Here is a 24,994-nt window from a genome sequence, read left to right on the forward strand (position 1 = left end):
AGGAATGGACCGGCCTCTAATTCCGCATCCTCTAAACAAGAGGGTAATGCTTCCCAAACCAAACCAGCCTGGAAACCGATGCAAGGCTGGAACAAGGGTAAGCAGGCCAAGAAGCCTGCTGCTGCTAACAAAACAGCATGAAGGAGTAGCCCCCAATCCGGGACCGGATCTAGTAGGGGGCAGACTCTCTCTCTTCGCTCAGGCTTGGGCAAGAGATGTTCAGGATCCCTGGGCACTAGAAATAGTCTCCCAGGGTTATCTTCTGGAATTCAAGGAACTAACCCCAAGGGGAAGGTTCCATATGTCTCACTTATCCTCAAACCAAATAAAGAGACAGGCATTTTTACATTGTGTAGAAGACCTGTTAAAAATGGGAGTGATACACCCAGTTCCAACGGCGGAACAGGGAATGGGATTTTACTCAAATCTGTTTGTAGTTCCCAAAAAAGAGGGAACTTTCAGACCAATTCTGGATTTTAAGATCCTAAACAAATTTCTCAGGGTTCCATCGTTCAAAATGGAGACCATTCGAACGATTCTACCTACAATCCAGGAAGGTCAATTTATGACTACCGTGGATCTCAAGGATGCGTATCTACATATTCCTATCCACAAGGATCATCATCAGTTCCTAAGGTTCGCCTTTCTGAACAAACATTACCAGTTTGTGGCCCTCCCATTCGGGTTAGCCACTGCTCCAAGGATTTTCACAAAGGTACTCGGGTCCCTTCTAGCGGTTCTAAGACCAAGGGGCATTGCAGTAGTTCCTTACTTGGACGACATTCTAATACATGCGTCGTCTCTCTCAAAGGCAAAGGCTCACACGGACATCGTTCTGGCCTTTCTCAGATCTCACGGATGGAAGGTGAACATAGAAAAAAAGTTCCCTGTCTCCGTCGACAAGAGTTCCCTTCTTGGGAACAATAATAGATTCTTTAGAAATGAGGATTTTCCTGACAGAAGTCAGAAAGTCAAAACTTCTAAACGCTTGTCAAGTTCTTTATTCTATTCCACGTCCTTCCGTAGCTCAGTGCATGGAAGTAGTAGGGTTGATGGTTGCAGCAATGGACATAGTTCCTTTTGCGCGAATTCATCTAAGACCATTACAACTGTGCATGCTGAAACAGTGGAATGGGGACTATACAGATTTGTCTCCAGTGATTCAAATAGATCAGAAGACCAGAGACTCACTCCTTTGGTGGCTAACCCTGGACCACCTGTCCCAGGGAATGAGCTTCCGCAGACCAGAGTGGGTCATCGTCACGACCGACGCCAGTCTAGCAGGCTGGGGCGCGGTCTGGGAATCCCTGAAAGCTCAGGGATTTTGGTCTCGGGAAGAGTCTCTTCTCCCGATAAACATTCTGGAACTGAGAGCGATATTCAATGTTCTCAGGGCTTGGCCTCAACTAGCAAAGGCCAGATTTATCAGATTCCAATCAGACAACATGACGACTGTTGCTTATATCAATCATCAGGGGGGAACAAGGAGTTCCCTGGCGATGAGAGAAGTGACCAAAATAATAGAATGGGCGGAGGATCACTCCTGCCACCTATCTGCGATCCACATCCCAGGAGTGGAAAACTGGGAGGCGGATTATCTGAGTCGTCAGACATTCCATCCGGGGGAGTGGGAACTTCACCCGGAGATCTTTGCCCAATTAACCCAATTATGGGGCATTCCAGACATGGATCTAATGGCGTCTCGTCAGAACTTCAAGGTTCCTTGCTACGGGTCCAGATCCAGGGATCCCAAGGCGACTCTAGTGGATGCACTAGTAGCGCTTTGGACCTTCAACCTAGCTTATGTATTTCCACCGTTTCCTCTCATTCCCAGGCTGGTAGCCAGGATCAAGCAGGAGAGGGCCTCGGTGATCTTGATAGCTCCTGCGTGGCCACGCAGGACTTGGTATGCAGACCTGGTGAATATGTTATCGGTTCCACCATGGAAGCTACCTTTGAGACAGGACCTTCTGATACAGGGTCCATTCGAACATCCAAATCTGGTCTCCCTCCAGCTGACGGCTTGGAGATTGAACGCTTGATTCTATCAAAGCGTGGGTTTTCAGATTCTGTGATAGATACTCTGGTTCAAGCCAGAAAACCAGTAACTAGAAAAATTTACCATAAAATATGGAAAAGATATATCTGCTGGTGTGAATCCAAGGAATTCCTATGGAATAAGATCAAAATTCCTAATATCCTTTCCTTTCTACAAGAAGGTTTGGATAAAGGATTGTCAGCGAGTTCTCTAAAGGGACAGATTTCTGCGTTATCTGTCTTACTACACAGACGACTGGCAGCTGTACCAGATGTTCAAACATTTGTTCAGGCTCTGGTTAGGGTCAAGCCTGTTTACAGACCTTTGACTCCTCCCTGGAGTTTAAATCTAGTTCTTTCAGTTCTTCAAGGGGTTCCGTTTGAACCTTTACATTCCATAGATATTAAGTTGTTATCTTGGAAAGTTTTGTTTTTGGTTGCTATTTCTTCTGCTAGAAGAGTTTCTGAGTTATCTGCTTTGCAGTGTTCTCCGCCCTATCTGGTGTTCCATTCAGATAAGGTTGTTTTGCGTACTAAGCCTGGTTTTCTTCCAAAGGTTGTTTCCAACAAAAATATTAACCAGGAGATAGTTGTACCTTCTTTGTGTCCGAATCCAGTTTCAAAGAAGGAACGTTTGTTACACAATTTAGACGTAGTCCGTGCTCTAAAATTCTATTTAGAAGCTACAAAAGAGTTCAGACAAACATCTTCTCTGTTTGTCGTCTATTCTGGTAAAAGGAGAGGTCAAAAGGCGACTTCTACCTCTCTCTCCTTTTGGCTTAAAAGCATTATCCGATTGGCTTACGAGACTGCCGGAACGCAGCCTTCTGAAAGAATCACAGCTCACTCTACTAGGGCTGTGGCTTCCACATGGGCCTTCAAGAACGAGGCTTCTGTTGATCAGATATGTAAGGCAGCGACTTGGTCTTCACTGCACACGTTTGCCAAATTTTACAAATTTGATACTTTTGCTTCTTCGGAGGCTATTTTTGGGAGAAAGGTTTTGCAAGCCGTGGTGCCTTCTGTTTAGGTAACCTGATTGGCTCCCTCCCTTCATCCGTGTCCTAAAGCTTTGGTATTGGTTCCCACAAGTAAGGATGACGCCGTGGACCGGACACACCAATGTTGGAGAAAACAGAATTTATGCTTACCTGATAAATTACTTTCTCCAACGGTGTGTCCGGTCCACGGCCCGCCCTGGCTTTTTAATCAGGTTTGATGAATTATTTTCTCTAACTACAGTCACCACGGCACCCTATAGTTTCTCCTGTTTTTCTTGTTAAGTGTATCCAGTCCACGGATCATCCATTACTTATGGGATATATTCTCCTTCCCAACAGGAAGTTGCAAGAGTCCACCCACAGCAAAGCTGCTATATAGCTCCTCCCCTAACTGCCATATCCAGTCATTCTCTTGCAAGCCTCAACATAGATAGGAGGTTGTGAGAGTCTGTGGTGTTTTATACTTAGTTTATTCTTCAATCAAAAGTTTGTTATTTTTAAATGGCACCGGAGTGTGCTGTTTATCTCAGGCAGTATTTGGAAGAAGAATCTGCCTGCGTTTTTCTATGATCTTAGCAGACGTAACTAAGATCCATTTGCTGTTCTCACACATTCTGAGGAGTGAGGTACTTCAGAGGGGGAATGGCGTGCAGGTTTTCCTGCGAATAAGGTATGTGCAGTAAAATATTTTTCTAAGGAATGGAATTGACTGAGAAAATACTGCTGATACCGAAGTAATGTAAGTACAGCCTTAAATGCAGTGAAAGCGACTGGTACCAGGCTGATTGATAGAGATATATGCTAAGGTTTGTGCAGTAATATATTTTTCTATGGAATGGAATTGACTAAGAAAAGCAGGCTTATTAATAGACATACATACTCTTATAAGAATGTGTTTTAAAACGTTTGCTGGCATGTTTAATCGTTTTTTAACATATGTTTGGTGATAAAACCTATTGGGGCCTAATTTTTCCACATGGCTGGCTTAAATTTTGCATAGAAACAGTTAACTGAGGTTTCTCCCTGTTGTAATATGAGTGGGAGGGGCCTAATTTAGCGCTTTTTTGCGCAGTTAAAATTACAAAATGAATCATCAGATTCCCTCAGCAGTCCCATGAATACTACAGGACATCTCTAAAGGGCTAAAAAGACTTCCAAAATCGTTTATAGGGAAGGTAATCCACAGCTCAGCTGTGGCAGTTTTGTTGTGTCTGTTAAAAAAACGTCTATGTCGTTTTTTTGATCTGTTTTTTGCATTAAGGGGTTAATCATCCATTTGCAAGTGGGTGCAATGCTCTGTTAACTTATTACATGTACTGTAAAAATTTCGTTTGATTTACTGCCTTTTTTTCACTGTTTTTTCAAATTTTGACAAAATTTGTTTCTCTTAAAGGCACAGTAACGTTTGTTATATTTGCTTGTTAACTTGATTTAAAGTGTTTTCCAAGCTTACTAGTCTCATTATTATACAAAGAGAGAAGCGCTCTACCAGGAACGAACAACAGCTCAGTGGCTTGTTCTATGGCGATTTACCACCCGGAAGCAGCCTCTTTTAGACCAGTGTGCTTTTCACAGAAGAAAACTTTCCTGAAGTATATCAGTCTGATCCCGCCAAGTAAGGTCAGTCCAGCCCCGAAATACCAGGCAATTCTCCTCTGAACAAGGAACATGACAACCCCAGACGATCGTTTCGGCCTCCTATGGGCCTCGTCAGTGAGGTGCAGCCACATTCCTCTAAGCACACTGGGCAAGGAGTCCACGTCTGGTTTCCCCCATCACCCATAGGGAGACCTCCCCAGGGTCATAATAATTTGCATACAAAGAGAGAAGCGCTCTACCAGGAACGAACAACAGCTCAGTGGCTTGTTCTATGGCGATTTACCACCCGGAAGCAGCCTCTTTTAGACCAGTGTGCTTTTCACAGAAGAAAACTTTCCTGAAGTATATCAGTCTGATCCCGCCAAGTAAGGTCAGTCCAGCCCCGAAATACCAGGCAATTCTCCTCTGAACAAGGAACATGACAACCCCAGACGATCGTTTCGGCCTCCTATGGGCCTCGTCAGTGAGGTGCAGCCACATTCCTCTAAGCACACTGGACAAGGAGTCCACGTCTGGTTTCCCCCATCACCCATAGGGAGACCTCCCCAGGGTCATAATAATTTGCATACAAAGAGAGAAGCGCTCTACCAGGAACGAACAACAGCTCAGAAGCTACTACCAGGTGGCAACCGGGCCATAGAACAAGCTATTGATGCTGCTGTTCGTTCCTGGCAGACTGCTTCTCATTCTGTTTTGCATATGTAAATATGACCCTGGGGATAGTCTCCCTAAGGGTGATGGGGGAAACCAGACGTGGACTCCTTGCCCAATGTGCTTAGAGGGATATGGCTGCACCTCACTGACGAGGCCCAAAGGAGGCTGAAACGATCGTCTGGGGTTGTCATGTTCCTTGTTCAGAGGAGAATTGCCTGGTATTTCGGGGCTGGACTGACCGTGTCGGCGGGATCAGACTGATATACTACAGGAAAGTTTTCCTCTGTGAAAAGCACAATTGGGCAGAAAGAAGCTACTACTAGGTGGCAACCGGGCCATAGAACAAGCTATTGATGCTGCTGTTTGTTCCTGGCAGACTGCTTCTCATTCTGTTTTGCATATGTAAATATGACCCTGGGGATAGTCTCCCTAAGGGTGATGGGGGAAACCAGACGTGGACTCCTTGCCCAATGTGCTTAGAGGGATATGGCTGCACCTCACTGACGAGGCCCAAAGGAGGCTGAAACGATCGTCTGGGGTTGTCATGTTCCTTGTTCAGAGGAGAATTGCCTGGTATTTCGGGGCTGGACTGACCGTGTCGGCGGGATCAGACTGATATACTACAGGAAAGTTTTCCTCTGTGAAAAGCACAATTGGGCAGAAAGAAGCTACTACCAGGTGGCAACCGGGCCATAGAACAAGCTATTGATGCTGCTGTTCGTTCCTGGCAGACTGCTTCTCATTCTGTTTTGCATAGTCTCATTATTAGTCTGTTCTAACATGTCTGACATAGAGGAAGCTCTGTGTTCATTATGTTTAAAAGCCATGGTGGAACCCCATTTTAGAATGTGTACCAGATGTACTGATTTCATGTTAAACAATAAAGATCATTTTTTTGTTTTTTAAAAACATTATCACCAGAGGATTCTGTCGAGGGGGAAGTTATGCCGACTAACTCTCCCCACGTGTCAGACCCTTTGACTCCCGCTTTAGGGACTCACGCTCAAATGGTGCCAAGTACATCAAGGGCACCCATAGCGTTTATTTTACCAGGGTATTCTGTCGAGGGGAAGTTATGCCGACTAACTCTCCCCACGTGTCAGACCCTTCGACTCCCGCTCCAGGGACTCACGCTCAAATGGCGCCAAGTACATCAAGGGCGCCTATAGCGTTTATTTTACAAGACATGGCAAAGGTGGTGAATAATACTCTGGCAGCAGTATTAGTCAGACTACCTGAAATTAAAGGAAAGCAAGATAGCTCTGGGGGTAGATACAGAGCATACAGACGCTTTAAGAACCATGTCTGATACTACCTCACAATATGCTTAGTCTGTGGGTGATATTTTTGACTCAGGGAAGATGATTTAACCTGATTCTGATATTTCTACATTTAAAATTTATGCTTGAGAACCTCCACTTGTTGCTCAGGGAGGCTTTGGCTGCTCTGAATGAATGCGTACAATCGCAGTGCCAGAGAAATTGTGTAGACTGGATAAATAATATGCAGTGCCGGTGTGTACTGATATTTTTCCAATACCTAAAGAGGTTTACTAAAATTTTTAATAAGGAATGGGATAGACCAGGTGTGCCGTTCTCTTCCCCTCCTATTTTTTGGAAGAATGTTTTCTAATAGTTGCCACCACACAGGACTTATGGCAGACAGTTCCTACGGTGGAGAGAAGAGTTTCTACTCTAGCTAAGCGTATCACTACCTCTGGCGAGGACAGTTGTGCTTTTTTAGATCCAATGGATAAAAAATGTTTATTCAACAAGGTTTTATCCTGCAGCCCCTTGCATGCATTGCTCCTGTCACTGCTGCTGCGGCGTTCTGGTTTGAGCCTCTTGATGAGGCTTTACAGGTAGCGACTCCATTGGATGAATATATTTGACAAGCTTAGAGCACTTAAGCTAGCCAATTCCTTTGTTTCTGATGCCTTTGTTCATTTGACTAGACTAACGGCTAAGAATTCTGTTTTTTACTATACTGGCGCGCAGAGCGCTATGGCTTATATCATGGTCAGCTGTCGTGACTTTAATAAATAAGCTACTTAACTTCCCTTCAAGAGGCAGACCCTATTCGGGCCTGGTTTGAAGGAGATTATTGCTTATATCACTGGAGGAAAAAGGTCATGCCCTTCCTCAGGACAGGTCCAGATCGAGGGCCAAAAAGGTCTAATTTCTTTCATGTAATTAGCAAGAGTCCATGAGCTAGTGACGTATGGGATATACATTCCTACCAGGAGGGGCAAAGTTTCCCAAACCTCAAAATGCCTATAAATACACCCCTCACCACACCCACAATTCAGTTTTACAAACTTTGCCTCCGATGGAGGTGGTGAAGTAAGTTTGTGCTAGATTCTACGTTGATATGCGCTCCGCAGCAAGTTGGAGCCCGGTTTTCCTCTCAGCGTGCAGTGAATGTCAGAGGGATGTGAGGAGAGTATTGCCTATTTGAATGCAGTGATCTCCTTCTAAGGGGTCTATTTCATAGGTTCTCTGTTATCGGTCGTAGAGATTCATCTCTTACCTCCCTTTTCAGATCGACGATATACTCTTATATATACCATTACCTCTGCTGATTCTCGTTTCAGTACTGGTTTGGCTATCTGCTATATGTAGATGAGTGTCCTGGGGTAAGTAAGTCTTATTTTCTGTGACACTCCTAGCTATGGTTGGGCACTTTGTTTATAAAGTTCTAAATATATGTATTCAAACATTTATTTGCCTTGACTCAGAATGTTCAACTTTCCTTATTTTCAGACAGTCAGTTTCATATTTGGGATAATGCATTTTAATTTAACATTTTTCTTACCTTAAAATTTGACTTTTTCCCTGTGGGCTGTTAGGCTCGCGGGGGCTGAAAATGCTTCATTTTATTGCGTCATTCTTGGCGCGGACTTTTTTGGCGCAAAAATTCTATTTCCGTTTCCGGCGTCATACGTGTCGCCGGAAGTTGCGTCATTTTTTGACGTTATTTTGCGCCAAAAATGTCGGCGTTCCGGATGTGGCGTCATTTTTGGCGCCAAAAAGCATTTAGGCGCCAAATAATGTGGGCGTCTTATTTGGCGCGAAAAAATATGGGCGTCACTTTTGTCTCCACATTATTTAAGTCTCATTTTTTATTGCTTCTGGTTGCTAGAAGCTTGTTCTTTGGCATTTTTTCCCATTCCTGAAACTGTCATTTAAGGAATTTGATCAATTTTGCTTTATATATATGTTGTTTTTTCTCTTACATATTGCAAGATGTCTCACATTGCATCTGAGTCAGAAGATACTACAGGAAAATCACTGTCAAGTGCTGAATCTACCAAAGCTAAGTGTATCTGCTGTAAACTTTTGGTAGCTATTCCTCCAGCTGTTGTTTGTATTGATTGTCATGACAAACTTGTTAAAGCAGATAATATTTCCTTTAGTAAAGTACCATTGCCTGTTGCAGTTCCTTCAACATCTAAGGTGCAGAATGTTCCTGATAATATAAGAGATTTTGTTTCAGAATCCATAAAGAAGGCTATGTCTGTTATTTCTCCTTCTAGTAAACGTAAAAAATCTTTTAAAACTTCTCTCCCTACAGATGAATTTTTAACTGAACATCATCATTCTGATTCTGATGATTCCTCTGGTTCAGAGGATTCTGTCTCAGAGGTTGATGCTGATAAATCTTCATATTTATTTAAAATGGAATTTATTCGTTCTTTACTTAAAGAAGTACTAATTGCTTTAGAAATAGAGGATTCTGGTCCTCTTGATACTAATTCTAAACGTTTAGATAAGGTATTTAAAGCTCCTGTGGTTATTCCAGAAGTTTTTCCTGTTCCTAATGCTATTTCTGCAGTAATTTCCAAAGAATGGGATAATTTGGGTAATTCATTTACTCCTTCTAAACGTTTTAAGCAATTATATCCTGTGCCGTCTGACAGATTAGAATTTTGGGACAAGATCCCTAAAGTTGATGGGGCTATTTCTACCCTTGCTAAACGTACTACTATTCCTACGTCAGATGGTACTTCGTTTAAGGATCCTCTAGATAGGAAAATTGAGTCCTTTCTAAGAAAAGCTTATCTGTGTTCAGGTAATCTTCTTAGACCTGCTATATCTTTGGCTGATGTTGCTGCAGCTTCAACTTTTTGGTTGGAAACTTTAGCGCAACAAGTAACACATCGTGATTCTCATGATATTATTATTCTTCTTCAGCATGCTAATAATTTTATCTGTGATGCCATTTTTGATATTATCAGAGTTGATGTCAGGTTTATGTCTCTAGCTATTTTAGCTAGAAGAGCTTTATGGCTTAAAACTTGGAATGCTGATATGGCTTCTAAATCAACTTTACTTTCCATTTCTTTCCAGGGTAACAAATTATTTGGTTCTCAGTTGGATTCCATTATTTCAACTGTTACTGGTGGGAAAGGAACTTTTTTACCACAGGATAAAAAATCTAAAGGTAAAAACAGGGCTAATAATCGTTTTCGTTCCTTTCGTTTCAACAAAGAACAAAAGCCTGATCCTTCATCCTCAGGAGCAGTTTCAGTTTGGAGACCATCTCCAGTCTGGAATAAATCCAAGCCAGCTAGAAAGGCAAAGCCTGCTTCTAAGTCCACATGAAGGTGCGGCCCTCATTCCAGCTCAGCTGGTAGGGGGCAGGTTACGTTTTTTCAAGGAAATTTGGATCAATTCTGTTCACAATCTTTGGATTCAGAGCATTGTTTCAGAAGGGTACAGAATTGGTTTCAAGTTGAGACCTCCTGCAAAGAGATTTTTTCTTTCCCGTGTCCCAGTAAATCCAGTAAAAGCTCAAGCATTTCTGAAATGTGTTTCAGATCTAGAGTTGACTGGAGTAATTATGCCAGTTCCAGTTCCGGAACAGGGGATGGGGTTTTATTCAAATCTCTTCATTGTACCAAAGAAGGAGAATTCTTTCAGACCAGTTCTGGATCTAAAAATATTGAATCATTATGTAAGGATACCAACGTTCAAGATGGTAACTGTAAGGACTATCTTACCTTTTGTTCAGCAAGGGAATTATATGTCCACAATAGATTTACAGGATGCATATCTGCATATTCCGATTCATCCAGATCATTATCAGTTCCTGAGATTCTCGTTTCTGGACAAGCATTACCAGTTTGTGGCTCTGCCGTTTGGCCTAGCTACAGCTCCAAGAATTTTTACAAAGGTTCTCGGTGCCCTGCTGTCTGTAATCAGAGAACAGGGTATTGTGGTATTTCCTTATTTGGACGATATCTTGGTACTTGCTCAGTCTTTACATTTAGCAGAATCTCATACGAATCGACTTGTGTTGTTTCGTCAAGATCATGGTTGAAGGATCAATTTACCAAAAAGTTCTTTGATTCCTCAGACAAGGGTAACCTTTCTGGGTTTCCAGATGGATTCAGTGTCCATGACTCTGTCTTTAACAGACAAGAGACGTCTAAAGTTGATTACAGCTTGTCGAAACCTTCAGTCACAATCATTCCCTTCGGTAGCCTTATGCATGGAAATTCTAGGTCTTATGACTGCTGCATCGGACGCGATCCCCTTTGCTCGTTTTCACATGCGACCTCTTCAGCTCTGTATGCTGAAGCAATGGTGCAAGGATTACACGGAGATATCTCAATTAATATCTTTAAAACCGATTGTTCGACACTCCCTAACATGGTGGACAGATCACCATCGTTTAATTCAGGGGGCTTCTTTTGTGCTTCCGACCTGGACTGTAATTTCAACAGATGCAAGTCTCACAGGTTGGGGAGCTGTGTGGGGATCTCTGACGGCACAAGGAGTTTGGGAATCTCAGGAGGTGAGATTACCGATCAATATTTTGGAACTCCGTGCAATTTTCAGAGCTCTTCAGTTTTGGCCTCTTCTGAAGAGAGAATCGTTCATTTGTTTTCAGACAGACAATGGTTTGGGCGGAATCCAGCTCCTGTCTAATCTCTGCGGTTCATATCCCAGGTGTAGACAATTGGGAAGCGGATTATCTCAGTCGCCAAACGTTGCATCCGGGCGAATGGTCTCTTCACCCAGAGGTATTTCTTCAGATTGTTCAAATGTGGGAACTTCCAGAAATAGATCTGATGGCGTCCCATCTAAACAAGAAACTTCCCAGGTATCTGTCCAGATCCCGGGATCCTCAGGCGGAGGCAGTGGATGCATTATCACTTCCTTGGAAGTATCATCCTGCCTATATCTTTCCGCCTCTAGTTCTTCTTCCAAGAGTAATCTCCAAGATTCTGAAGGAATGCTCGTTTGTTCTGCTGGTAGCTCCGGCATGGCCTCACAGGTTTTGGTATGCGGATCTTGTCCGGATGGCCTCTTGCCAACCGTGGACTCTTCTGTTAAGACCAGACCTTCTGTCACAAGGTCCTTTTTTCCATCAGGATCTGAAATCCTTAAATTTAAAGGTATGGAGATTGAACGCTTGATTCTTGGTCAAAGAGGTTTCTCTGACTCTGTGATTAATACTATGTTACAGGCTCGTAAATCTGTATCTCGAGAGATATATTATAGAGTCTGGAAGACTTATATTTCTTGGTGTCTTTCTCATCATTTTTCCTGGCATTCTTTTAGAATACCGAGAATTTTACAGTTCCTTCAGGATGGTTTAGATAAGGGTTTGTCCGCAAGTTCTTTGAAAGGACAAATCTCTGCTCTTTCTGTTCTTTTTCACAGAAAGATTGCTATTCTTCCTGATATTCATTGTTTTGTACAAGCTTTGGTTCGTATAAAACCTGTCATTAAGTCAATTTCTCCTCCTTGGAGTTTGAATTTGATTCTGGGAGCTCTTCAAGCTCCTCCGTTTGAACCTATGCATTCATTGGACATTAAATTACTTTCTTGGAAAGTTTTGTTCCTTTTGGCCATCTCTTCTGCCAGAAGAGTTTCTGAATTATCTGCTCTTTCTTGTGAGTCTCCTTTTCTGATTTTTCATCAGGATAAGGCGGTGTTGTGAACTTCTTTTGAATTTTTACCTAAAGTTGTGAATTCCAACAACATTAGTAGAGAAATTGTGGTTCCTTCATTATGTCCTAATTCTAAGGAGAAATCTTTGCATTCTTTGGATGTTGTTAGAGCTTTGAAATATTATGTTGAAGCTACGAAATCTTTTCGTAAGACTTCTAGTCTATTTGTTATCTTTTCCGGTTCTAGAAAAGGCCAGAAAGCTTCTGCCATTTCTTTGGCATCTTGGTTGAAATCTTTAATTCATCTTGCCTATGTTGAGTCGGGTAAAACTCCGCCTCAGAGAATTACAGCTCATTCTACTAGGTCAGTTTCTACTTCCTGGGCGTTTAGGAATGAAGCTTCGGTTGACCAGATCTGCAAAGCAGCAACTTGGTCCTCTTTGCATACTTTTACTAAATTCTACCATTTTGATGTATTTTCTTCTTCTGAAGCAGTTTTTGGTAGAAAAGTACTTCAGGCAGCGGTTTCAGTTTGAATCTTCTGCTTATGTTTTTCGTTAAACTTTATTTTGGGTGTGGATTATTTTCAGCAGGAATTGGCTGTCTTTATTTTATCCCTCCCTCTCTAGTGACTCTTGTGTGGAAAGATCCACATCTTGGGTAGTCATTATCCCATACGTCACTAGCTCATGGACTCTTGCTAATTACATGAAAGAAAACATAATTTATGTAAGAACTTACCTGATAAATTCATTTCTTTCATATTAGCAAGAGTCCATGAGGCCCGCCCTTTTTTGTGGTGGTTATGATTTTGTATAAAGCACAATTATTCCAATTCCTTATTTTATATGCTTTCGCACTTTTTTATCACCCCACTTCTTGGCTATTCGTTAAACTGAATTGTGGGTGTGGTGAGGGGTGTATTTATAGGCATTTTGAGGTTTGGGAAACTTTGCCCCTCCTGGTAGGAATGTATATCCCATACGTCACTAGCTCATGGACTCTTGCTAATATGAAAGAAATGAATTTATCAGGTAAGTTCTTACATAAATTATGTTTTTTCGTGCCTTTCGAAACTTCAAGGCAGGTGTGGCATCCACTTCCTCTAAGGCAAAACAAGAGGGAACTTTTGCTCAGTCCAAGACGGTCTGGAGACAACCGGACCTGGAACAAAGATAAGCAGGCCAAGGAGCCTGCTGCTGCCTCTAAGACAGCATGAAGGAACGGACCCCTATCCGGTAACGGATCCTATATTGGGCAGACTTTCATTCTTCGCCCAGGCGTGGGCAAGAGATGCCCAGGATCCCTAGGCATTGGAATTTTTATCCTAGAGATATCTTCTGGATTTCAAAGATTCCCCCCCAAAAAAAGGGGAGATTCGCCTTTCACAATTATCTGCAAACCAGATAAAGAAGGAGGCATTCTTACATTGTGTACGAGACCCATCCAGTTCCAAGAGAGGAACAGGGACAGAGTTTTACTCAAATCTGTTTGTGGTTCCCAAGGAGAGGGGAACCTTCCGACCTATTTTGGATCTAAAGATCTTAAACAAATTCCTCAGAATTCCGTCATTTAAGATGGAAACTATTCGTACCATCTTAACTATGATCCAGGAGAGTCAATAGAGGACTACAATGGATTTGAAGGATGCTTATCCTCACATTATGATGCATAAAGATCACCATCGTTTTTCAGGTTTGCCTTTCTAGACAGGCATTACCAGTTTGTAGCTCTTTCCTTTGGGATATCTACAGCCCCAAGAATCTTTATGGAGGTTCTGGGGTCGCTTTGGCGGTCCTTAGGCCGCGGGGCATAGAAGTGGCCCCTTATTTAGACGACATCCTGATACAGGCATCAAACTTCCAAATTGCCAAGTCTCATACGGACGTAGTACTGGCATTTCTGAGATCACATGGGTGGAAAGTGAACAAGGAAAGAGTTCTCTATCCCCAATCTCAAGGGTTTCCCTCCTAGGGACTCTGATAGATTCTGTAGAAATGAAAATTTACCTGACGGAGTCCAGGTTGTCAAAGTTTCTAAATTTCTGCCGTGTTCTTCATTCCTTCCGTGCCCTTCGGTGGCTCAGTACATGAATGAAATCGGCTTAATGGTAGCGGCAAGGGACATAGTACCGTTTGCACGCCTACATTTCAGACCGCTGCAACTATGCATGCTCAGTCAGAGGAACGGGGATTACACAGATTTGTCCCCCTGTTAAATCTGGACCAAGAGACCAGAGATTCTCTTCTCTGGTGACTATATCGAGTCCATCTGTCCAAGGGTATGACCTTCCGCAGGTCAGATGGACAATTGTTACAATAGATGCCAGCCTTTTAGGTTGGGATACAGTCTGGAACTCCTTGAAGGCTCAGGGATAGTGGACTTAGGAGGAGACCCTCCTTCTAATAAATATTCTGGAACTGGGAGCGATATTCCATGCTCTTCAGACTTGGCCTCAGTTAGAAACTCTGAGGTACATCATATTCAGTCGGACAATATACACGACTGTGGCTTACATCAACCATCAAGGGGGAACAGAAGTTCCCTAGCGATGTTAGAAGTCTTAAAATAATTCACTGGACAGAGACTCACTCTTGTCTATCAGCTGTCCATATCCCAGGTGTTGAGAACTGGGAGGTGGATTTTCTAAAGTCGTTAGACTTTTCTTCCGGGGGAGTGGGAATTTCCTCCGGAGGTCAAGATCAAGCAGGAGAGGGCTTTGGTGTTTTTGACAGCGCCTGCGTGGCCACGCAGGACCTGGTTGCAGATCTGGTGGACATGTCATCCTTTCCATCACGGTCTCTGCTTCTGAGACAGGTCCCTCTACCTCAGGGTCCTTTCAACCATCTAAATATAATCAATCTGAGATGGACTGCCTGGAGACTGAACGCTTGATGTTATCAAAGCATGGCTTCTCCGAGTCAGTCATTGATACCTTAATACAGACATGAAAGCCTGTCTCTAGGAAAATTGAACATAGATATGGTGTAAATATCTGATTGTTATGAATCCAAGGGTTACTCATGGAGTAAAGTCTGGATTCCCAGGATATTATCTTTTCTCCAAGATGTTTTTGAGAAAAGGGTTGTCAGCTAATTCCTTAAAAGGGACAGATTTCTACTCTGTCTATTTTTTTGCACAAGCGTCTGGCAGGTATTCTAGACGTTCAGGCATTTGGTCAGGCTTTGGTTAGATCCAAGCCTGTGTTTAAAACTGTTGCTCCGCCATGGAGCTTAAACCTGGTTCTTAAGGTTCTTCAAGAAGTTCCGTTTGAACCTTTTTTGTTCCATAGATATCAATCTTTATCTCGGAAAGTTCCTTTTTGGTAGCTATTTCCTCGACTCGTAGAGTCTCCGAGTTATCTGTGTTACAATGTGATTCTCCTTATCTGGTCCTTCGTACGGATAAGGTAGTCCTGCGTACCAACCTGGGTTTTTACCTAAGGTGGTATCTAACAAGAATATCACTCAAGAGATAGTTGTTCCATGCTTGTATCCTAATCCTTCCTCAAAGAAGGAACGTCTATTACACAATATTGGACGTGGTTTGTGCTTAAAAGTTTTACTTACAAGCTACTTCAGTTTTCATCAAACGTTCACCTTGTTTGTTGTCTATTTTGGACAGAGGAGAGGTCAAAAGACTTCAGCAACCTCTCTGTCTTTTTGGTTAAAAAGCATAATTCATTTAGCTTATGAGACTGCTGGACAGCAGCCTCCTGAAGGGATTACAGCTCATTCTACTAGAGCTGTGGTTTTCACTTGGGCCTTTTTTAAATGTGGCTTCTGTTGAACAGATTTACAAGACGGAGTCTTGGTCTGCGCTTCATACTTTTTCAAATTTAACAAATTTGATACCTTGCTTCTTCGGAGGCTATTTTTGGGAGAAAGGGTTTTTTACAGGCAGTGGTAACTTCCGTTTAAGTACCTGCATTGTCCCTCCCATCATCCGTGTACTTTAGCTTTGGTATTGGTATCCCATAAGTAATGGATGATCCCTGGACTGGATACACTTAACAAGAGAAAACATAATTTATGCTTACCTGATAAATGTATTTCTCTTGTAGTGTATCCAGTCCACGGCCCGCCCTGTCACTTTAAGGCAGGTAATTTTTTCATCTAAACTACAGTCACCACTACACCCTATGGTTTTTCCTTTCTCTGCATGTTTTCGGTCGAATGACTGGATATGGCAGTTAGGGGAGGAGCTATATAGCAGTGCTGTGGGTGGACTCTTGCAACTTCCTGTTGGGAAGGAGAATATATCCCATAAGTAATGGATGATCCGTGGACTGGATACACTACAAGAGAAATAAATTTATCAGGTAAGCATAAATTATGTTTTTTTCCTCCTGTCCGTCGGTCGAATGACTGGGGTGGGCGGAGCCTAGGAGGGACTATATGGCCAGCTTTTGCTGGGACTCTTTGCCATTTCCTGTTGGGGAAGAGATATTCCCACAAGTAAGGATGACGCCGTGGACCGGACACACCGTTGGAGAAAGTAATTTATCAGGTAAGCATAAATTCTGTTTTTTTTTTTGCAAACTGGGTACTGGCAGGCTGCCAGTACCCAAGATGGCCCCCAATAAGACAGATGGGGAGGGTTAGAGAGCTGTTTTGGGGGGGGGATCAGGGAGGTTGGGGGCTAAGGGGGGATGCTACACCACAGCATATGTAAATATGCTAAAATAAATAAATATTTTTTTTAAAAAACTTTTTATTTTAGTACTGGCAGACTTTCTGCCAGTACTTAAGATGGCGGGGACAATTGTGGGGTGGGGGAGGGAAGGGAGCTGTTTGGGAGGGTTCAGGGGGTGTGATATGTCAGGTGGGAGGCTGATCTCTACACTAAAGCAAAAATTAACCCTGCAAGCTCCCTACAAACTACCTAATTAACCCCTTCACTGCTAACCATAATACACGTGTGATGCGCAGCAGCATTTAGCGGCCTTCTAAATACCAGAAAGCAACGCCAAAGTCATATATGTCTGCTTTTTCTGAACAAAGGGGATCCCAGAGAAGAATTTACAACCATTTGTGCCATAATTGCACAAGCTGTTTGTAAATGATTTCAGTGAGAAACCTAAAATTGTGAAAAATTTAAATTTTTAATTTGATCGCATTTGGCGGTGAAATGGTGGCATGAAATATACCAAAATGGGCCTAGATGAATATTTGGGGTTGTCTACTACCCTACACTAAAGCTAAAATTAACCCAAAAAGCTCCCTTGATGCTCCCTAATTAACCCCTTCACTGCTGGGCATAATACACGTGTGGTGCACAGTGGCATTTGGCGGCCTTCTAATTACCAAAAAGCTATGCCAAAGCCATATATGTCTGCTATTTCTGAACAAAGGGGATCCCAGAGAAGAATTTACAACCATTTATGCCATAATTGCACAAGCTGTTTGTAAATAATTTCAGTGAGAAACCGAAAGTTTGTGAAAAAATTTGTGAAAAAGTGAAAGATTTTTTGTATTTGATCGCATTTGGCGGTGAAATGGTGGCATGAAATTTACCAAAATTGGCCTAGATCAATATTTTGGGATGTCTTCTAAAAAAAATATATACATGTCAATGGATATTCCGGGATTCCTGAAAGATATTAGTGTTCCAATGTAACTAGCGCTAATTTTGAAAAAAAGTGGTTTGGAGATAGCAAAGTGCTGCTTGTATTTATGGCCCTATAACTTGCAAAAAAAGCATAGAACGTGTAAACATTGGGTATTTCTGAACTCAGGACAAAATTTAGAAACTATTTAGCATGGTTTTTTTTTGGTGGTTGTAGATGTGTAACAGATTTTGGGGGTCAAAGTTAAAAAAAAAAGTGTGTTTTTTTCAATTTTTTCCTCATATTTTATATATTTTTTTATAGTAAATTATAAGATATGATGAAAATAATGGTATCTTTAGAAAGTCCATTTAATGGCGAGAAAAACGGTATATAATATGTGTGGGTACAGTAAATGAGTAAGAGGAAAATTACAGCTAAACACAAACACAGCAACAATTTAAAAATAGCCTTGGTCCCAAACGGACAGAAAATGGAAAAGTACTGTGGTCATTAAGGGGTTAAGCATTGCATTGCAAACGTTTTTAAAATCATGTAACGCAGTCATTTAATAAGCCCAACTAACCATTCACTGTGTATTATGTTGCAGGCTTATGTAAATCACACCCATTCTTAAAGGGACACTCTACTCCAAAAAAAAATATATTTTTATGATTAAAAAATATAAATAACGCCTTTACTACACTTTCCTCAGATTTGCAAAGCCAACGTTGTTCTATTAAAGGGACAGTCTAGTCCAAAATAAACTTTCATGATTCAGATAGGGCATGTAATTTTAAACAATTTTCCAATTTACTTTTATCGCCAATTTTGCTTTGTTCTCTTGGTATTCTTAGTTGAAAGCTTAACATAGGAGGGTCATATGCTAATTTCTTAGACCTTGAAGACCACCTCTTTTCATAATGCATTCTAACAGTTTTTCACCACTAGAGGGTGTTAGTTCATGTGTTTCATATAGATAACACTGTGCTCATGCACGTGAAGTTATCTGGGAGCCAGCACTGATTGGCTAAACTGCAAGTCTGTCAAAAGAACTGAAACAAAGGGGCAGTTTGCAGAGGCTTAGATACAAGGTAATCACAGAGGTAAAAAGTGTATTTCTATAACAGTGTTGGTTATGCAAAACTGGGGAATGGGTAATAAAGGGATTATGTATCTTTTAAAACAATAAAAATTCTGGTGTAGACTGTCCCTTTAATATACTTTATAACATTTAAACCTTTAAATTTCTGCCTGTTTCTTGGCCACTACGGACCGCCTCTTATCTCATACATTTTTATTAGATTTTCACAAGAAGGCACTTCTAATTCATGTGTGCCGTATAGATTGCATTGTGCTCTCTCCCGTGGAGTTGTGCAGGACACAGCACTAATAGGCTAAAATGTGAGTCTGTAAATAGCCCTGAGAAAAGAGGGCAGTCTGTAGAGACTTAGATGCAAGGTAATCACAGCGGTAAAAAGTATATTAATATTATAGTGTTGGTTGTGCAAAATTGTGGATTAAATAATAAACATTTTGGAGTACACTGTCCCTTAAAGTACGATGGAGGCACTCCAACCTCTCTTGGAGGAAGTGGAACAGTCACTCTTTTCAGAGACATTTTACAGCAAAAGCAGGGACAATAAATATTGAAACAATAATGCAATTTTTGAGCGTTAATTGCGGTAGAAGTAAGATTTTTGCGCTCGTAGGGTTGTTTTCTTATTTATGAGTTGAAAGTAAACTGTTTTTACTCTCGCACTAACCTAACAGTCGCAAAAAAATCCAATGTTAGGATATTGCATGCACGTTTAAATATCCCCCAAAGAAGTCAATGGAGAAAAAAAACAACCCACTCTCACGCAAACAAAATCGAATATTCTGATTTGCGCTAACCTGACATGAAAATATGAATATTTAACATTCCAATGTTCTGCACATAACAGAATATGTTCTATTTATTCATAAATAAATATTTCTACATATGCTTTAACATGTTTTCATCTACTTAACGGCATATGGCTCAAATGCATCTATTTATTTATTTATCTATCTATCTATCTATATCTATATATATGTGTACATATGTATTTGTGTTTATATGTGTATATATGTCTGTAAATAAATATATACACATATATATATATATATATATATATATATATATATATATATATATATATATATATATATATATATATATATATATATGCAGTGTGTGTATATGTACGTGTGTATATGTATGTATGTGTGTGTATATATATATATATATATATATATATATATATATATATATATATATATATATATATATATATATATATATGCAGTGTGTGTATATGTACGTGTGTATATGTATGTATGTGTATATATATATATATATATATGTGTGTGTGTATATGTATATATTTTAGGGCTGGGCGATATGGGCAAAAATGAAAATTGTGATTTTCTTAAAAATTACTAAAACACTCACATGAAACATTACTGCTGCTAATACGGGGTCGTGATCTATATAGAGCTTTTGCTGAAACCCTGCTGATGCCTACGCATCCCATATGTACCAAAAATACACATCCCAAAAATACCTGCACTGTTCCTGTGGCCTTGTGCTCCGTCTGACACCTACATATCCCAAAAGCACTAGCGATAAAAACTAAATAGCCCAATAGTCTCTGTAGTGAGATCCTGCCGAAGCCTACATATCCCAGAATTACTAGTGATAGGAACTACATACCCCATTAGTCTCTGCGGTGATCCTGCCAAAACCTATCCTGCTGCAGCATACGAAGAGCCGAGTGAGGAGAAGGGCACGCAGGTAGTGGATCACTCTGCTGAGCTGCATGGGGTGTGACGTCACTGGCAGGCAGCTTTCCATTCCGGGACACTGCATTGTCCTGGAATGAAGGTGCCCGGGACTGACCTGCACACAGCATGCTCGTCATGACGTGATGTCCCCCCAGGCCCCCCCCCCCCCATAAAAACCACAGACTCTTGCGGTTTTTAAATCACGGCAGTTAAATTGCGTCAAGCGCAAACCCTCACGATAAACCCCTTATCACTTAGGTGCAAACATTTGCTCTCCACTTGTAATCTGGCCCTTTAAGGGGCGATAGAATGTTGAGTTTGTCTCTTTAATTCAAGTTTAAAAATGTGAATCTAAATGTGAATTCTGGTTTCATGGTTTTTAAATTGTTTCTTTGAATGTCATGTCTATGTCTTTAAATTGTGTTGATCGGTCACACGGAATGAAGTCACATGCTAGTCATGTGTTTCCTGACAGTGCCTTTGTCATATTTTAGTCATATGTTTTATCTTAGGGAACTGTTTGCTTAGTTAAATATTTTTTTTTTCTCTTTCATGTCCTTTTGTGCAAATAATTAGGTTTAGAAGTTTAGAGCAAGGATCAACAGATTTATATCATAATTAGTGGTCAGCTGGAATAATGATGGGTCAGTTACACATATTAAGGAGTACTAATATTTATATATAGTTATGTGTAGAATGATCAAAAAAGTTAGAAGCCAAGGATTTGTCAGTGCTTAATATAGAGAGAGATTAAACTCCCACCTTTTCTTTATACTTTCAAACCATTTCTAGTTAATTTTGTATTTTCTTTATTTAAAATCTAGAAAATGTACATATTATGTTTAATTCCTCCTCTATTTCTCCCTGTTTCTCCTGTCTTATTCCCCCTCCCCTATCTTTTTGTCTCTCTCTTTCTCTCCTCTATTCCCTTTTCCCTATCTCTATTTCCCCCATTCGTTTTCTTTCATTATCATTCACCCCATGACCAAACCATTGGTTGTTAGTGTCAACATGTAAGGTTCCATCACAAAAGCTTGTGCATCTATGTACTCTTTAGTGAATGGTCTCCAAAGCATATAATTGGTAAGATTAGAAACGCTATAAATTTACCTACTATGGGCCAGATTACTTCAGTTTATTTTCTTTATATACACATTTTAGCTGTTTTTGATCTATCTTTGTATGGCGATATTTATTATGCATAATGATGGAATTTCTGCATTTGCACAGCATAACGCAACCAAGTTGAATTTTTGTGTGTATCAAGCTGTATTTATGTTACACTTAGTACTATATACACTGTCATATACACTGTTGTGTTGGCATCATTGGTTGCTAAGTAATGAAGGTGTCCGTAATATGGGCCAATCACTATAGACACAGCCACTTCCGGTTTGGTGTAATAACAGGAGATGACCTTGCTGAACTCCCACACACCCACGTGGCCTAACATAGTAAGTCACAGGGTGAGCAACACAAGGGACCGGTTGGTTGAATTAATATTGTGCTTAAATGCGCCACTCGATGTATTCGTCAAACCGGAAGTGAAGTGACTTCCGGTCTTTTGAGACGCATATGCGTTCCACTGACGATCAGTACCACGGATAGATAGATAAAGGCCTATCGGGCTGAAACGCGTAGATTTGCTCGTCTGCACATAACTTCTACTCTGATTCAAGTGGTTACAGTAGGTACGGTGCAATATCCCTCTCACAATACACAGAGGCTGATATATGCTTAATCAACCGGCCCATGATCTGCCTACCGCTTGTGTCCACCTTATGATTACCGCAATACATCTGGAGTTTGAAGCACACTCCCGACTCTGATACTGTAAGGGTAATAGGACTCGTTTGGTACAGCTGTCAAACAAAGCATCAGAAACCAGCTAATACCTTCGGTCCCAAGACCTACCCTTACATCTGCCACTGTGGCCATTACCCTAGGACGCTACAGGATCACTCACAGCAAGCACTGAAGGATTACAATTACCAGCGTGCTCTCTACATTAATACTTGCTCTACTTACACCAGGAGAATCACTCTGCACAAAGTCACGGGACTTAATAAAAACAACGGACAACTCCACACATAGCAGAGACGGTAATTTAATGTGCCCTATATGAGAACATTTGTGAATTATCCAATACGGACACATTTGAAGTTTAGGCTGCCAAAATACTTAGCAAGCTAACTTTTTTTCTCTTGCCATTTTTATCTTTTGCCAATATTACTTGAAATCAACACCCATTGTTTATGTATTTTATGTTTATGTCCTTTTATTATACTGTTTTAATCAGTGCCGGCACTATTGTTATATGATTATACGATTATATGATTATACGATTATTGTATAATAAATTTTTAAAGATTCACATAGTTATTATCTTTTTTAGACATATATTTTTTATACATCACCATATTAGTATAGATATACCATATACAAATTGAGCTCTGTGCTTTCATTAGCGCTACCCTGCACCTCTTTTCCACGGATAGATAGAGACAAAGCAAGTATGATATACTCTTTTTTACACAAACCAAGAGAGGTGTAAGTTGCACTAAAAGCAAACACAAATGTTTAAATTATAAGCCCTAAATCTATAGATATATATAATATCAATTGAAAAGAGAGAAAAAAGGTTTATGATATAACCTCTTAAAAGACTGGGGTTTCAGCACTCTTTTTAATAGTAAATAACCAAAGCAACACAATGTGCAATTTAAAAAGATAGTTTCATTCATTTTTAAATTGCACATTGTGTTGCTTTGGTTATTTACTATTAAAAAGAGTGCTGAAACCCCAGTCTTTTAAGAGGTTATATCATAAACCTTTTTTCTCTCTTTTCAATTGATATTATACAATATAAAATGGGTCTGCACCAGTCGTTATGATTCCACTTATATAGAATTTTGAATTAAGTGGGTATTTGTGTTCTGTTATTAGAGCACTTTTAGCAACACTATAATAGCAAGTTTACATTCACACTATTCTTTTTTCTAATATATATATATATATATATATATATATATATATATATATATATATATATATATATATATATATATATATATGTATAATATGTTTATATATCTCCATCTTCAGACATGTATATGTATGTATCTCTATGTTAAAGCTCTTTGCCTGCTTTTTTTTTAACACCTGAGACCTCATATCTTTGAGCCTTCATAACTTTTCTGTGCAATATTTTTTTTAAATGGTGTTATGAGTGTAAGTGTACTTTTTTTATTGTATTTTTGATGTGTTTTGTGCAGCTTTTTTATGTTTCACTAAACATTTAACCAGAGCTCTGAAGTCGTGGTAACCATTTTAGTGTAAATCGCGATTATGCTCAAGCGATCGCGTTCACTTTTAACTTGCCATATCAGTGGTAAGCCCGACGAGCGCAAACCCTCGCAATAAACCCCTTACCGCTAGTGCGCAAACGTTTGCGCTCCACTTGTAATCTGGTCAATAGTATTTCTCTATTTCAGTCCTCATGTTTTCCCTCAACGATTGCCATCTAAACCTGTCCTTTTATTGGTTCTTGTGGAGCAGAGCTGTAGTCAGAGAAGCCATGTAATCACTACTGTATATGCGTTCCTCTAAAAAGTATTCCTATAATTAAAATAAACATAAGTGATGGAAGTGTATACCTCTCCCACACACCTCTCTCTTGCTCAGCGACTACCAATGCCAAATCAGTCAGTTCTTTCCTTATAATGTAAAGGGCACAGGCCCCATTGTGAGATGATTAACTGGTTTTTCAGGCAAATTATTTTTTTAAGAAGGTTTCATTTTTTTTAAATGCAGCACAAAATGTGGGTGTAAAATCTATAGAGAAAGTAATAATAACGAAAATAATAGAAGTGTTATTTATAATAAAAACCAAACAATTTATATACTTTGGACTGGAAAGGTTTCAATCAATATAATCACAAAGAATGCCTCTTTATGTAAAATCCTTTATACTTAGACTCTAATAACTCAAGCGCATGCTAAGAATACATTATAAATCAATAAACAATTCCAATTATGAAATAAAAAGACGACAATTATAATTAGGGCAGAAAGGGTATGGTAAAAGTAATAATTGCACTAACTTATGTAGAATGATTTAAAATGTACTTAAATTTTGTTAATAAACATCTCGGGGTACAACATATCAATTCTGAGGTTTGCTTTCCATCAGTAGGATGTGTATAGTGTCTCACCGGTAGATGTTTACCAAGGGTATAGTTTTAGTATTGGGAAACTATTGATGGGAAGAGATGGATATACATATACCCTCACCAGAGTTACAAAATGCATGAAACAATATTACAAAGAGACATTTTCTTTGTTTTCTTTTGTTTTTTTTACACTCAATATTATAACACATATTAACAATCTGAATCATTAACATAAATAAATTAATTTCAAGGAGACCTGTCCACTGTAGTGTAA

General features: G+C 40.2%; 1 protein-coding gene across 1 annotated transcript in view; it reads left to right on the forward strand.

Moving 5' to 3' along the window:
- Positions 1 to 24,994, forward strand: part of SLC9A8 (solute carrier family 9 member A8) — a gene marked incomplete in the record, with an annotated part of 719,342 nt that overhangs the window by 63,123 nt on the left and 631,225 nt on the right.

This window comes from Bombina bombina, chromosome 1 (genome assembly GCF_027579735.1).
Source record: "Bombina bombina isolate aBomBom1 chromosome 1, aBomBom1.pri, whole genome shotgun sequence".
NCBI classification, from domain to species: Eukaryota; Metazoa; Chordata; class Amphibia; order Anura; family Bombinatoridae; genus Bombina; species Bombina bombina.